This window comes from Tachyglossus aculeatus, chromosome 24 (assembly GCF_015852505.1).
Source record: "Tachyglossus aculeatus isolate mTacAcu1 chromosome 24, mTacAcu1.pri, whole genome shotgun sequence".
Classification (NCBI taxonomy): domain Eukaryota; kingdom Metazoa; phylum Chordata; class Mammalia; order Monotremata; family Tachyglossidae; genus Tachyglossus; species Tachyglossus aculeatus.
The window spans coordinates 12,598,034-12,611,164 of NC_052089.1; the positions used below are offsets into that span (position 1 = coordinate 12,598,034).

General features: G+C 38.9%; 1 pseudogene; it reads right to left on the reverse strand.

Moving 5' to 3' along the window:
* Positions 1 to 4,018: 4,018 nt before the first annotated feature.
* On the reverse strand, positions 4,019 to 4,967 carry LOC119945202 (annotated as a pseudogene).
* Between the last annotated feature and the right edge of the window lie 8,164 nt (positions 4,968 to 13,131).

The window sequence follows — 13,131 nt, forward strand, 5'->3', positions numbered from 1 at the left end:
TCTCACTGCATGACTTTAAAATACTCTACATGCCACTGTTATATGTAGCTTATATAACATGTACGTGTTGATCACCACAACTGGTGTGTCTTGGATTCTGACAAACTACTTTGAATAACATTCTGATTTAAAGTGATTTTTATTTGGGAAAGTGTGGTAATCAAAAAGGGAAAAGGGATTACGTATCAAATGAAGATCAAGTACTTCCTGGTAGATTGTAAACTCCTTCAGGTTGGGGATAATGTCTGCCTTCTCTTTTTTACTCCCTAAAGTGCTTAGTACAATGCTTTGCAAAGAATAAATGCTCAAAAAATATGATTGAATAATTGATTGGTAAAATACCTGTAACCCTGAGACTCTGAGCCCTCTACAGGACAAGGAATGTATTCAGTCTGATTATCTCGTATCTTGTACCAGTCCCCCACAGTGTTGGCACATGGTACACACTTAATAAATGCACTGTTATTAGTATGATAATAATAATAATTTTGTAATGTTTCAAAAAATATAATCAATTTTCTATAAAGTCTTTATTTCTCAGACTGGGGATGAAGGGGTTTTATATGGGGATTGTAATAGTCTGAAATGAAGACTCCATAGTATCTTCAGTGAATCAATTAGTACAATTTATTGAGAGTAACAATAGATGAAGAGCAAGCATAGACAAAAGCTAAAATGCCTAGAACTAAGGACTGGGAATCAGCACAAGATTCCCCTCCACAGTGATGTGATAAAGCACCATAAACAGCAAAAATAAAATCAATCAATCCCTGGGCTGGGCACTGTATTAATGATTGTGGGGCATCCCAGAAGAAGGCAGGGCCTTGAGGAGCTTGCATAGATAATAATAATGGTATTTTTATTAAGCGCTTACAAAGTCGATTGTGCTGGGCAGCAGCAGCATGGGAAAGAGTCAAAGGCAGATGGTCAAAGACAATGGCAGAGACTCAAGTTTTTACTGCACGGAAGAAGGCAATGGTAAACCACTTCCGTATCTTTACCAAGAGAACTCTGTGGATCCACTTACCAGAAGGACTTTATGACAGAAGATGGGGCGTTCTGAAGAGGGTATGCCCATGGAGTCACTATGAATTGGAAACGACTCGACGACATATGTAGAAGAAGATGTGTCAAGCACTGTTATAAATGCTGAGATGGATACAAGTTAATCAGGTCGGACACTGCCCCTGTCGTACGTGGGGCTCACAGTCTAATTAGGAGGGAGAACAGGTATTGAAGCCTCATTTTTTTGCATGTAAGGGAACTGAGGCACAGATAGTTTAAGTGACTTGCCCGAAGTCACACAGCTAGCAGGTGGCGGAGCTGGGATTGAAACCCAGGCCCCCTGACTCCCAGGCCTGAGATTTTTCTGCTAGGCCTAATGTGTGTAGAGTGAGAAAAGGTCCATAATTGAATTCTGTCAAGGACAATAAGTCTTCACTGATTCCCACATACTTCTTCAGGGTTCAGCTGTGGGATATGCCTGGGCAGCTTTATCTCTGCTGTATCTCTAACGCTGGGACCTTTCATATCTCCTCTAATTCCCCACAAAGAACAATTCAAATTACACTTTGCCTCTTAGGCTAAAGGGTAATTTGAACTGGCACAATTTTATATGTGCCTTTTTATCTACAAAGGAGAAAAAGTTCACAAATTGTATTCTTAATCTTCCACTGGTATTGTCACTTGTGACACTTGGAAATTTATTTCCTGTTTTAAAAATGCACTTTTTGTACAAGTGAAATGAAAGCTTATTAAAGTTCCATGTGTAATTCAAATCATGGTGAATATTCTGCCAAATTCCACACATTATATATAATTTACATTAAGAAAAAACATTAATTTAGTCCAGGAAGATTTTCCAGTCCTTTCAGATCTCCAATTTAATTTTCATGTAGGTAAGGTGACTTAATATTGGAAGCTTCCTATCTTAATTATTTCTTCTCCTGAACACTAGAGCAGGTCACAAATGGATGAGGAGAAAGTGAGCTGTAAGAAACTGGAATAAGATTGGAAGAGCTGATGTGATCAGAGATAATTTTTGATCTTCCTGCAACATAAATGCATTTTCACAGATCAGTCAATGCTATTTGAGTGCTTACTGTGTGCAGTACTTGGAAGAGTATAGTACAAAAGAGTTGGTAGTCACATTTCCTGCCCACAATGAGTTTACAGTCTATCAGTTATCAGTCTCCTATTTTATAACATCGCCAGCTGTAGTTGGTATTTAATGTCCATAGTTATGGAATTGCCTGATTAGCCTGCCAATATAACCCTTCTATTAGCACCTGTGTAGCAAGAATGATTAGAACCCTCAGCACAAGTGGCTAAAAGGTTAGTGGGTGTAAACCAATTTGAGCATAAATCTTCTCTGGCCTGGAATGCTCTTCCTCCTCAAATGTGCCACACAATTACTCTTCCATTGCAACCCTTCAAAGCCTTATTGAAGGCACATCTCCTCCAAGAGGCCTTCCCAGATGAAGTCCCACTTTCCTTCATCTCCCAATCCCTTCTGTGTCACCCTGAATGGTTCCCTTTGCTCTTCCCCCTCCCTCCCTGCCCCACAGCACTTTATGTTTATATTTGTAATTTAATTCATTTTTGTTGATGTTTGTCTCTCCCTCTCTAGACTTTGAGCTCACTGTAGGCAGGGATTGTCTCTCTTTATAGCTGTATTGAACTTTCCCAAGCACTTAGTACAGTTGCACATGGTGAGCACTCAATAAATACAATTGAATGAATAAATTTAATCTTCTCTGATTGCAAAAGGCTTAAAATTCAAATTAGAAAACACAAACAGCAGCCTTTTAAGTAGCACAGCAAATTTTCCTCAGCCCTTTTCATATTGTCTATATTTCATGTTGTCTCTGATGTCAGGTAGTATGCACAGTTTTAAATGCCAGGCTGGAAGTTCTGATCAAAATCCTAATTAAAATCCCCATTTGTCTCAACCTGATTTCTTTTATCCTCAGTCTAATACTTGACAATTAAATCTGGACAGAGCACACCCAGATTTACCTACCTGAAACGAAGGCTGAAGCACATCCAGATTTAGATTTGTCATGTAGGAGTCACAGCTACTCAGATGAAGGCAGTGCATGTTTATGACCCTTGCTTATGACATACAGCATTCAGGACAAAATGTAAATAACTTTACCAAGTTGCAATTAGAAAATTTGAGCAGCAGGATCCTTTGAGGATGAGAGGATAAAAAAAAAGATCTCCCAAGTGTTTGCATGTTCTCCCTCTCTGATTTGTAAGCTCTTATAGGCAGGTATCATGTCGATCAACTCTACGGTACTTTCCCAAACACTTAGTATGGTGTTTTGCACATAGTAAGTGCTCAGAAACAATTGATTTGATGTTAACGCTTTCTTGCTGGAATCTGCTGGGGGTCTGGCTTGAATGTGTAATGAGGTAATTCTCTTTCCTTTCCAAAGGTCCTGTTCTGTTCCCAGACTGAGCCTGATTGTTGTTGCCCAAAAAAGAAACCTCTTTGTCAGCATCTTTGGCAGGAGCCTCATTCTCTCCTTTCGGCCAGTGTAAAGTAGCTGAAAGGAACCAATGGGGGTCCTGGGGTTCCAGCTTTTGTAAAGACGAGGGAAAAGAAGTCTATTTTTATCAAAATAAGTACCTAGCAGAACATTCTTTAAAGAGATTTATTGAGGATTTTGAAACTTTGAAGATGGTAAAACAACTGAGAATACAATTTTTGAGCTTTTAACGTGTTATTACAATGTGACTACAGTTTTAATTCAGTGTTAAAGATTTCAAGAACAGATTATGTTTGGTTATCTGAAAAAGTGGACCATTTTGAATACTGGAGGATGTACTGTCATATTTTTAAGACAAAAAGAAGATGACTCCCTTTCTGAAGTGGTTTAATATGCATCCTGTTTGGTTGCAAAGGAGATAGCCTTGAGCACCACTCTAGGCTGAATTATGTCTGAACATAGAAACTGCATATTTTCTATCTCTACAGGTCACTTTCCCTAGGCTCTTCTTTGCAAGAGTTTAATCAAGAATTTTCTTGAAAAAATATTTTCCTCTTCATAATTTTCCTCAGGACACTTATTACCTCCTTGTTTCTTATGCTATAAATAAAAGGGTTCAACAAGGGAATTACTATTGTGTAAAAAGCAGCAACCAGTATATCCTTATTCTCTTCTTTCATTGAGCCAGGCCAAACATATGTAAATAGAAGGGAACCATAGAACAAGGAGACAGATAGAAAGTGGGAGGCACAAGTGGAGAAGGCTCTTCCTCTGCCTTCTTTTGATTTAATGGTCAGAATTGTGAAGAGAATGCGAATGTAAGAGACCAAGACTGTGGTTATTGTAAAGACTTGAATTGAACCCGAGAGGATAAAAAGCATCAAAATATTAACGTAGGGATCAGTACAGGAAATTCTGTACAGTGGAAGGATATCACAGAAGAAGTGATTGATCATTTTAGACCTACAGAAAGTTAATCTAAAGAGGAAACCCACGTGAATGATGGAATGAAAGTTACCGGCTATGAATGCCCCTGTTATCATCTGAATGCAGAGTTTCTTGGGCATCATGACAGGATAGAGCAAGGGGTTAAATATCGCTACGTAACGGTCATACGACATTGCTCCCAGGAGAAAGCAATCTGCAGTTGCAGCCAAACAAAAAAAAATAAAACTGTACCTTGCATTCAGAGAAGGAAATGGCTTTGTTTCCAGAGGCAATGTTCATCAGCACTTTGGGGATAATGGAGCAGGAGCAGCAAGCATCCATAAGGCCCAGATTGCCAAGGAAAAAGTACATAGGAGTGTGAAGCCGAGGTTCCAGCCAAATTAGTATCACCAGTCCAAGGTTCCCCATAATGGTTATCATATAGATTACCAACAACACCACAAACAGGAAGAGCTGCAGTCCTGGCTTATCAGTAAATCCGGACAGAACAAAGTCCATCTTCAGTGTGTGATTCCCCTCAGCCATATCTGACTTCTGACCTTCTGTTGAAGCAGAGGTTGCAGGTAAACATGGAGTCTACATAACATGAAATGTTCCTAAGCAACTAAAAACCTCAAAGGTCAGGTAGAGGGTCTCTCTGTAAAAGATATTCTTTAAATGTAAGTTTTCATGTGCTAGCTTTTTTACTCTGAAATCCTATTTGGTAAGATGTTTTGCTGGTAGAATGCAGAGTAAAACCAGACATTCTTAGATGTGTTAGAAAATTCAGGAATTGCAACACGTCACTTCAGAATAAGCCTCATGGATAGAACACAGGCCTGGGAGTAAGAAGGTCACAGGTTCTAAGTCTGGCCCTGCCACTTGTCAGCTGTGTGACCTTGGACAAGTCATTTAACTTCTCTGTGCCTCAGTTACCTCACCTGGAACATGGGTATTGAGATTTTTGAGTCCCACTTGGGACAGGGATTGTGTCCAACCCAATTTGCTTGTATCCACCCCAGCGCTTAGTACAGTGCCTGCACATAGTAAGTGCTTAACAAATATCATACTTATTGTTAATATCAATATTTTCCCCAATAACCTCATTCCCATTATACTTATCCATGTTCTCATCTTCATTAAAGTATTTTATCCATACCAGAATTCCAAAATAGTCATTTGGAGAGGGGTGGGAGGAGAGCAACAAAGACAATTAAACAGTTGGAAAAGAGCCATGAGAAAAAGCAAGAAGAACTGAAATTCCTTAGTCAGGAGAAACAAAGGCTGAGGGTTGATTTAATTAGCATAGTCCAAGTGTGTTTGTAGGTTATCTATCTGAAAAGAAAGCAAGATAAGTAAAGTTGTATTTAAGCTACAGTTTAAGAGGTTGAGCAAGACATAAAGATGGACTTCCCTGGACATTGGAATACGCTTTTTAAGGAGTTGACAAACTTCTTCTCTGATGTCCTTTAAAAGCAGGAGAGATTGTAATTTATGAGTGTTGGTTTAGAGGCGATAGAATTTAGAATTGCCAATGTAACAGTCTGGCAAAATGCAGTCTTTTTGTTCACATAATGAAGAAGATTCTGTCACTCATGAATTGGTTTTCCCAGTCATAATTACACACACCATTATAAACCCCCACTTCAGCTGCCCTAAAGCCCAGAGTCAGAACTGTGATGCAAAACAGAATGGATAATAATAATAATAATAATCATATTTGTTAAGCGCTTACTATGTACCAAGCACTGTTCTACGTGCTAATCATTGAAGGTTTTTGAAGTGTGTAGCATTGTGGGCAGAATGATGACTTCAGAGAAAAGTATGAATGGGATAGAGAAAAGGCCAGGGAGAAGGATAATACAGCGGTTGTAACTGATCTAACCATGTGCCTAGATCAGAGTGGTGGCTGCTTGGATGAGGGAAAGGAGCAGATCCAGGAAATATTGTGGAGAAAAATTAGACAGGATTTAGCAAAAGTCGGAATGTTAGAATTGAAAAAGAGCAAAGAGTCGAGGATCATTCTAAGATTTCAGGCATTGGAGACAGGAGAATCGCTGTCTTGTCAATTATGAGGAAAAATCACGGGGAGAAGAGGAATTGGGAGGAAAGATGAGTTCTGTTTAAGACAGATTAAAGGTATCATTTGGACAGCCGTGTGGACATGTTCTTACAGAAAAGAGAAAATGTGAGATTACAGGTCCTTCTGACTTCCAAGCCCGTGCTCTATAAGTGATCCCTGATTACTTACCATTCTATTTATTGGTTTTGATAAAGAGGAAGTAGCAGGTCACTAATCAGAAATCTTAATTTTAATTGAGAAGCAGCATGGCTGAGTAGAAAGAGCACGGGATTTGGAGGTAGGAAACCTGGGTTCTAATTTTGGCTCCGCTATTTTTTTTGTGTGACCTTGGACAAGTCACTTAACTTCTTTGTGCCTCAGTTTTTTCCTCTGTAAAATGGGGATGAACTACCTGCTCTCCCTCCCTCTTCGACTGTGACCTCTTGTGAGAGTGCGACCATGTCTATGTGATTGTATTTAACCAGGGCTTAGCACAGTGCTGTGTATATATTGATTAATAATTATTATGAGTATGATTATTTCACCTCAGAGAAAAAAACACATTCCTCATCTGATTAAAGGAAAACCTCTCTCTCCCTTTTGACCTTATCTTGAATATTTAATAATAATAATAATTTTTGGAATTTGTTAAGTGTTTACTCTGTGCCAAGCACTGTTCTAAGTGCTTGAAAACTATTTGAAAGAAGATGTCTATTAAAATATAGAGATAGCATTTTTCACCACAGCATATGCCCTGAATAAGGTTTCAAACCCATTTTGAGGATATTTGGAAGGGAAGTGGTTACCCTGCCTTTTATATACAAAGAAAATTTCATCAGATTGAGGAAATACATTTTAGTTGACTCCCACAGTTATTTTTAATTCATATTACCCTCTTAATCCTTGTCTAATTCATCAGCTGTCTTAGTTTTCATGTAAAAAAACTAGCAAGGAAGTATTTCTGATGGAAGATTAATATCTCTTCACAAAATAAGAAAAAATATATATTCTCACCCAGATCTTGGAGGGAAAAGGTTCTCTGGAGGTCAGATTCTGCCCTGCTGTTGATCCTTCTGAAATGCTGATGGTTTTGAACCATAGAGCGTGAATCTCCTCCTCCTTTTGTTCCCTGTAAAGCACTTTGGGATTCAAGCATGAAGACATAGAAACCAGATCAATGAAAATGATCATCTTATTAGTGGAACTAAGTTGTAATTTCCTCAGGTCCTCCAAAGGGATTTCTTTGAGGTAACATCATTTTGTTTCTCTAGAGTGTTAGAGATATGGGGACTTGACCCCCAAGACTTCATAGAAATGGTAAAATGGAATAATTAAATGTGCCCTTTGAGATCCTGGGCCCAAGGTAAATCTCACTACTAAAAGTTGTTTGTAGACCAAGGAAGGGATTCCAACCCCACTTTATTGTCTTTTGCGGAGTCCCATGTGTGTTATACACTGCCCATGTATATGTGCCTGCATGCACAGATTTCCCTGCAGTCTTCTGGGGCTACTAGTCCCCTCAGATGCACTAAGCCTTACATGTGTTCCTTAATAAAGGGATTGAGGGAGTTTGGTGTGCAGAGGGTGGGAATGACATCCCTTGATTTTTTCTGAATGCGCTTGTCACCCGGTGTGGTTGTTCCTCCCCTTTGCTTCTCCAACACTTTTCAAAATCCCACTTCCTGGTGGACGTTTTCTAGGCCGTTCGGGTGGTTGAAAATTTGGCCTTTCTTCAAGCCTCTCTGGGAATTGGGCATCCCAAATGCAACTTCCTCAAGTCTAATTCAAAACAGAATTCAGGGTCCCACATCCCCATAAAATTAGCCATAAATGGAAACAATATATTCATTCATTCATTCAATTGTATTTATTGAGTGCTTACTGTGTGCAGAGCACTGTACTAAGAACTTGGGAAGTACAAGTTGGCAGCATATGGAGACGGTCCCTACCCAACAATGGGCTCAAAGTCTCGAAGGGGGAGACAGACAACAAAACAGAACATGTAGACAGGTGTCAAAGTTGTCAGAACAAATAGAATTATATGTGTGCAGATATAGTCTTTGGACATTGTGTAAACTGTTTGTGTGATTTATGTGACATTTAAGGAGAACATCTCCCTAATTTTTGAGAAAATAATCCTGTTTTCAGAGGGTTAGAACCCTATCTATAAAAGTATCAGTTCCTACAGTATCAGTTGCCTTTAGGTTTAGTCTTTTTACTTTAAGCACTCAGTGTTCTTCAACCTCAGGTCTTTGTGCTGAGTTTTGCAGCATGGAACTATGATCTGTGTTCATATGGACCTGTGAAAGGAATGCAAAGGCCCTGAGCAAGTTTTGTGGTCGGGGTCCTGCTGCAGAACACTCACCCCCTACTTCTAAATCACTTGCATACAGATCCTTATTCTCTGTTCTTCCCCTACCTGTAATTTATTTTAATTTAAATAATTTTAACCTACATGTAATTTTTTTTAATCTGTTTTTCCCACTAGATTGTAAGATCCTTGAGGATAGGGATCATGCCTACCAAAGTGCTTAGTACAAGTCTTTGCATTCAAAAAGCACTCAGTAAATACCATTAATTGATTGATTGGGAGGCTTCATAATGTGGCCTATAACATACTACACTGTGTGTGTCTGGCATAATGTTTGTGACATCGCATGTGTCTGGGTGACCGGAGAGCCATTCTGATGACAGGCTAAGTATACAGCCTTCTTTAGGGAGGGGCCTATATTGTGTTTCTGCCCCTTCCACATTATAACTGCTCAACAGAAACAGTAATCTTGGCAATGATGGCAGTAGCATATTTGCTAACATGAAAACAACAGGAAGGAAGCTGGAAGTGTTTTGTTACTGCTGTATCTCACTGGTGAACTTTGAAGTTACTGCATCAAGTTGAAAGGCTCAGCAACGTGTTACCATTTCTTTCCTGGAAATAATTTTGCCAGGTTTTATCTTGATAATGCCCTTTTCAATATTATACAACCATTTGACCATTCTCATTTCATATAGGGGATGTTTTCATTCTTAACAACTCCCTCTAGGTTCCCTAATGATTTCCTTTGTGAATTATTTTCAAGTCACAGGAACTTATTTACCATTACAGAGAGTACTCAATTGCTAGTGTCTAAAGAACCAAACTTTCAAAAAAGTCACTAGAAGTTTCACAATCACCAATAAAAAGTTTTTATTGGTTGTTATTAATTACATATGGGTTATTTAAGTTGACTGATGATGAAAGTGAGAATGCCCAAACTTGAGTATTTCTTGGTGGTTGTATCTTCTTTTTCCAAACTTTCCAGGGAAGTTTGAATAGTTGGGAATCTCGTATCTCTTGAGAAATAAAATGAAAAAAGAACTCAACTTTGGTTTTCCTAGGAAAAGATCCCTAATGATCAGTGAATGTAAAGATTACCTCCTCATGCTAGAGAGTCTACTATTTGGAACAGTTAGATTTCCTGACAGAATAATTTTAGTTTTTGTTTTACATTATGGCAAAGAAAATACCTTCTCCCATCATTCTGAAAGTGTGAAAGGTTTCAACTTTGGTGGGGTGGGGGGGAATGGTATCATAAATTAGAATATAGAGATGATTTTAAGCCATGCCAGCTCACAAAACTAAACAAAAATAACCTTCACACTACAGGAGAACTTTGGTAATTGCTAAATCTGGTGCTAAATAAAATGAAATAGGTGATAAGCATACGATACTTATTTTCGTGGACAGTTTATGGGAGAAAATACCAATAGATTTAACAAAGGTGAGGATAAATCCTCTAGTGAGAGATTCATGTGGAGGAGAAAAATTAGTGATGTAAGGAGGTACATCATAGACGTTAAGGATAGACATCACACTGTTCCTTCAAAGGGATTGCCATCTAAGAGAGAATACTGGGCAGGATGGATCATTCTTCTGACCCAGGACTAGACATTATGAAGAACTAGTAACAAGTGGTTTGTCATAAACACCTATCTCTAGGACACTTTTCCAACTCTACCACTATCCCTTCCATGTTGTGTGGATTTTGGAGTTGGAGAAACGACACAAGCAGTATGGATTTGGCAGAAGAACAGTGTGAATTGATGCTGTGGTGGGTTGGTAAAGATATACTGGTAAATTGCTGGCAACCTTATATGTCATTGGCAACCAACCACCTGCTCAAAATAAAACTTCAATTTTTGCCTCCTAGGTATCCGGGTTCCATTACACTTCAGGAAATGAACCGTGTTTTTCTTCCCACCGTAAGTTCAGGTGAGTACATTGATTTTACATTTATATTAATCGTATTTGTTGAGCACTTACTGAGTGCAGAGCAGTGCACTAAGTTAAGTGCTTGGAAGAGTACAATATAACCAACACATTCCCTGCCCACAGCGATCTTAAAGTCTAGAGGGGAAGACACACATCAGTATAAATAAGTAAATTATGAATATGTTCCTAATTGTCCTGGAGCTGAGAGGAAGGATGAATAAGTAAGCAAGTCAGAGCGACGCAGAAAGGAGTGGAAGAAAAGGAAAAGAGGGCTTAGTAGCGAAAGCCTCTTGGAGGAGACTTGCCTTCAATAAGACACTGAGTTGAGGGGAGAGTAATTGAGTGTCAAATATGAGGAGGGAGGGCATTCCAGGCCAGCTACAGGGCATGAGTGAGAGGTTTGTGGTGTGATGACACTGTAAGTGCTCAATAGGTTTGATTGAATGAATAGACCAAATCTAGGTACAGTGGGTACGTTGGCATTAGGGAAGCAAAATGTGTGAGCTGGGTTAGAGTAGGAGACTAGCGAGGTGAGGTAGGAGGGGGCAAGGTGAGTGAGAGCTTTAAAGCCAACGGTAAGGAGTTTCTGTTTGATATGGAGGTGGCTGGGCAACCACTGGAGGTTCTTGAGAGGAGGAGAGACGTAGACTGAATTTTTTAAAAAAAATTAGAGACAGGAGGCAGGAGGCAGGGAGGTCAGCAAGGAGGCTGATACAATAATCCAGATTGGTTAAGATAAATACGTGAATTAACGTGGTTTCAGTTTGGATGGAGAGGAAAGAGTGCATTTTAACAGTGTTGTGAAGGTTGAACCAACAGGATGTAGTGATAGATTGAATTTGTGGGTTGAAAGAGAGTCAAGAATAACAGTAAAATTACGGGCTTGTGAAACAGGAAGGATTCTGTGTACCCGAACAGCAAAATCAACTTGTTTCAAAAAATACCTAATTTATTTCCATAACTCTTGAGATGTTAAGTTTTTCTCAGGGATGTATTTCTATAGGAAAATCCCCAAGAAATCACCTTAACTTTGCAAGGAAGGGTAAAGCCCCTTGTTCCTCCCAACCCCTTCCCTCCCCTCACCTCAGACTCCCTGCCCTTCATAGAAATAGAGTGCTGTAAGACACTTGTTTCACTGGATCTGGAAAAAACTGTTTTCAGGAAACACTGGGACTCACCCCTGAGAAGGGATGGATTGATTGATGTTCTCAAGGAAAAATAGAATATGTGGGGCCTGTAAACCCTTTCCACCCTTATCGTGGCAAGCTTCAGTTTTGTTTGTGATCTCATCTATGATCTGTGATTCAGCTGAGCAACAGTCATTCCTAATGAATACATCCATTTGCCCATTGGTTCTTTTTCTTGTGTGCTGAGATGAAAGCAGATCTTCAGTGAATGTTACCAAAATACATGCTTCATTTTTCCTGTGTGGACAGGGTTTAAACAAGATTAACAAACCTAATCTGGCACTTGTAATGGCAGATGTGTTTTTAGGAGGAAAATAACCTTGAACATTTAGATTTAAATACATACATGCACATAGATATGCCAAATTTGCTTGAACTATCTGGGTGATTTGAGTCTAGCATGTCTTGGGAGTCTGAATTATTTAGAAAATTGCTAATGTAGATATATCTTATGATTGAGTTCAGGATTAAAAGAACATAAAGTCACATTGGGGTGTGGCAGCAAATGATGTATGGAGGAACATGGTAATGGTTGCCTTCTTTGCCATCCATTCTAATAGAGAAGTTTCCTTTCCATTTGATTAACTTCTTATCTTGCCTTCTCTTTGTTGACTGTGGACATAAATATCAAAGAAAAAATATTTATTTCCAAAAACGAAAGACCTTTCCATAAGTGAAAAAGAAACAGAATTCCTCTGCCTCCTAAGCTTTCCTTTTTTATTAAATAGTGGTTCACCTATGTGGGAATGGAGACTTGATTGCTAAGGTTTCTCAGATTACTACAGTTATAGCAATTTAAAAACCTGCAATTTGTCATCAGGGGTCACTGGAGATGCAGATTTATGAATAATCATCACTGAAGCAGTAATTAGAATCCAAAGAAATGGATTCTAATCTTTATTTCAGAAAGATCCTCAGTGTAATCCCTTGATCTAGAAAATCCCTTGTTTCCTGACATCTGGAGCAAGACAAGAAGTTTGTGTTGGTTTATCTGCTCCTTAGGAATAGCTGGTAAAGATCAGGAAATGTGTAAAGTTTAAAAATCAGTTTTTTTTCTAAATTTTCAAAGTATAGCATGCAAATCTGCCCTTAATCAATGCTATCCTATCTGATGGCTATCCAACTCTGCCAGGTTAGGTTAATCCGTCTTATTTTGTCAATAGCATTTTGATTACTGGGGAACTGTAGCAGCAAAAAGCCTAGTTTTTTCCA